This window comes from Rutidosis leptorrhynchoides, chromosome 8 (genome assembly GCF_046630445.1).
Source record: "Rutidosis leptorrhynchoides isolate AG116_Rl617_1_P2 chromosome 8, CSIRO_AGI_Rlap_v1, whole genome shotgun sequence".
In the NCBI taxonomy this organism is placed as follows: Eukaryota; Viridiplantae; Streptophyta; class Magnoliopsida; order Asterales; family Asteraceae; genus Rutidosis; species Rutidosis leptorrhynchoides.
In genome coordinates this window covers 192,554,840-192,558,776 of record NC_092340.1, presented here as the reverse complement: position 1 = coordinate 192,558,776, position 3,937 = coordinate 192,554,840, and the positions used below count along the sequence as shown (strand labels likewise).

General features: G+C 33.5%; 1 non-coding gene across 1 annotated transcript; it reads right to left on the bottom strand.

Annotated features, from left to right (window-relative positions):
- Positions 1-924: 924 nt before the first annotated feature.
- LOC139865398 (small nucleolar RNA R71) lies at positions 925-1,031 on the bottom strand. The gene has a single exon (XR_011764921.1). It is a non-coding gene; the product is annotated as a small nucleolar RNA R71 (small nucleolar RNA).
- Between the last annotated feature and the right edge of the window lie 2,906 nt (positions 1,032-3,937).

Below are 3,937 nucleotides of genomic sequence, written 5' to 3'. Positions count from 1 at the left end.
TTGATAGACATCAAAATTTTCTGGTTCGTAGTAATAGTTGGATTTGTACGTGGACCGGGTTATTGGAGCCAAACAGTACTCAATTATATTGAGACCAAACGAATCCTGCCCCTCTGCTGCATCTTTTGGCTATTCAAAACGTGGGCAAAATCAGAAAAGTCTATTAATTTGATAACTTATATAATTTTTCTTATTTTTATAACTAATAGGATATTCAGTGAATGCACCGAGCAAAACGTTCACCACCTTTTATACGTTCACCACCTGTAACTCGATCAAGACATCTAGCAAATATTGTCGTCGTTGATTTTTCTTTAGAATCGTCATCCAGTCGACCAATTACTCCAATTCAAATTTCCGATAATCCATTTTTTTGAACCCGACCTCACAATTGAGAATCCGGAGAATATTCAGGGACGATTCATAGATCTTGAACCACTAATTTTTCCTCCGGAACCACCAATCATTCAAACGGAGATTGTCGAGGAACGAACCATTAAATCAGAATCCTCTAGTGATTCATATTCAACAAATTCAATTATGGAGAATCTAGAACCTCTAAGTATGGAAGACCGAATGAGAGCTAAACCCACTGGCCAAGGTCACGCAATTACTCAACTTGACATAAATGCGCCAGATTATGAAATCAAGGGACAAATTCTACACAAGGTAACTAATCAATGCCAATTTAGTGGTGCACCGAAGGAAGATCCAAATGAACATCTTCGTACCTTTAATAGGATCTGCACACTATTTAAAATAAGAGAAGTGGAGTATGAACAGATATATCTCATGTTATTTCCCTGGACTTTAAAGGGAGAAGCCAAAGATTGGTTGGAATCGTTACCTAAAGGGGCGATTGATACATAGGACGTTTTAGTTGAAAAATTTCTTAAACAATTCTTTTCGGCATCTAAAGCCGTGAGACTTCAAGGAGAAATTGTTACGTTCACACAAAAGCCAAATGAAACTTTATATGAAGCATGGACAAGATTTGGAAAGTTATTGAGAGGATGTCCGCAACATGGTTTAGACACTTGTCAAATAGTACAAATATTCTACCAAGGATGTGACATCACTATAAGGAAAGACATAGACATAGCAGCTGGTGGTTCCCTTATGAAGAAAACAGCAACTGATGCTTACAAAATTATTGATAACACTGCTTCCCACTCACATGAGTGGCACCAAGAAAAAGATATCGTTAGATCATCTAAAGCAGCTAGAGCCGATTCTAGCCATGACTTAGATTCCATTTCCACAAAGATAGATGATGTCGAGAGACGAATGGAAAAGATGACTAAAGATATTCACTCAATACGAATTAGTTGTGAGCAGTGTGGAGGACCACATTTGACAAAAGATTGTCTCAGTATTGAACTAACAATGGAACAAAGAGAGAATGTTTCATACATAAACCAAAGGCCTGAAAATAATTATCAGAATAATTATCAACCGCCAAGACCGATCTATAATCAAAATCAGAACTATAACCGAAATGTTCCATACAACAACCAACAAGGTCCTAGTAATCAACAAGTATCCAATAATACTTACAACCAGCAAAGACCTAATTTTCAAAACAAACCACCACAAACCGATGATAAAAAGCCAAATTTAGAAGATATGATGTCGAAGCTAGTTGAATTTCAAACTCAATTTTTCACATCTCAGAAACAAACGAATGAAGAAAATGCTCAAGCATTTAGAAATCAACAAGCTTCTATTCAAAATTTGGAACAAGAAGTGAGCAACCTAGCAAGGTTAATAGGTGAAAGAAAATCGGGAAGTCTACCTAGTGATACTAATACTAACCCCCGGAATGAAATAGCTAAAGCCATTACCACAAGAAGTGGTATCACACTTAAACCACCTGAAATACCTGTAATTTCTGATAATGCTATTCCTACTCCACAAGAACCACAATCTGATCAAGATAAGGAAAAAGAACCGGTAGTTGAAAAGGTTAATGAAGATAACACAGTTAAGGCTAAACCTTATGTCAAACCATACCAACCACCACTTCCTTACCCAAGTAAAATGAGAAAAGAGAGACTTGAAGCCGAGCAATCCAAATTCTTGGATATGTTTAAACAGATAAATGTAAATCTTCCTTTCATTGATGTGATTTCAGGAATGCCTAGATATGCTACATTTTTGAAAGATCGAATCACAAATAGAAAGAAAATGGAAGAACTCTCGGCTGTTACTATGAATGCTAATTGTTCTGCAGTGCTGTTGAATAAGATACCAGAAAAATTATCTGATCCAGGAAGTTTCACAATTCCATGTTTTCTGGGTAGTCTTAATTCAATAGAAGCATTGGCAGATTTAGGTGCTAGTATAAATTTAATGCCGTATTCACTATACGCTAAACTAGACCTTAGAGAATTGAAACCAACACGAATAAGCATACAACTAGCCGATCGATCAGTAAAATATCCTAGAGGGATAATGGAGAACATGCTAGTTAAAGTTGGTACTTTAGTATTTCCAGTAGATTTTGTTATTCTAGACATGGAAGAAGATTCTCGAGTTCCTCTCATATTAGGAAGACCATTCTTAAACACGGCCAAAGCAATAATAGACGTGTTTGGTAAGAAATTGACCCTAAGTATAGAGGACGAGAGTGTTACTTTTTCTGTTGATAGATCAATGCAACAACCGCAATCTGCAGATGATACATGTTGTTATATTCAAACTATAGAATCACATGCAGAATTGTTAGAAGAATTTCTAGAATTACAAGGTACAGGAGAATGTTCTTTAGGAGAAGGAACTGAACCAATTGATGAAACTGAAATGTTAGCTACACTTATGGCTAATGGATATGAACCAATAACAGAAGAAATTCAAATGCTAAAAGAAGAAGACAGATATCGATATAAATCATCGATAGAAGAACCACCGACATTAGAGTTAAAGCCACTTCCAAACCATTTGGAATACGCTTATTTACATGGTGAATCTGAATTACCTGTAATAATATCGTCTTCTCTTACTGAAAATGAAAAATCTCAGCTCATTTCTATGCTAAAAGCTCATAAACCAGCTATTGCATGGAAAATTCATGATATTAAAGGAATAAGTCCTTCGTATTGCACACATAAAATCCTTATGGAAGAAGGTCATAAAACGTATGTGCAACGCCAACGAAGACTAAATCCTAATATGCAAGATGTTGTTAAGAAAGAAATAATTAAACTACTTGATGCAGGTTTAATTTTGTGACGACCCGGAAATTTCCGACCAAATTAAAACTTAATCTTTATATGTTCCAACACAATAAGCAAAGCCTGTAATATTGAGTCTCGAAATGTTTAAACTATTTATATAGATTCATTTAACCTGTGACTATTTCTGACGATTCACGAACAATTGTGTGTAAATAAATATGTAAATATATATACATGTATAAATATAAGAGTGCATATTAAGTTGTATTAATAAAATACAAAATAATCATTTGAATTGAAAATGTAAAATAATGTACAAGATAATTAAGATTAAAATTTATTTATGATTTAAACGAATTCTTATTTTTATTTATTATCATTTTTATGATATTATTTAGTTATTTTATTAGAATTATTATTAATATTATTAGGGTATTTACTATTAATATTTATTAAAAATAAAAATAGGGAATCCCATTATGTTAGAAGTAACTATCAATTTTTTTTCTTTTTCTTCACATGAAAATAATTTACGTACTTCATGTCTCCAGTTTGTTACAAGTCTACTTCACAAATCAATTGGAAATCAATTTAACTGTTAAATCATGTACCTAATCACTCTATATAAGTTACAAACTGCAATTTGAGTTGAAAACAAAGAAAACCCAGAAAATAAGCTCGACACTCTGTACATTCATCTTTTTCACCATATTTTGATTTAGAACAAATTTTCAAAATGTAATAATGCAGTCATGTTAGGA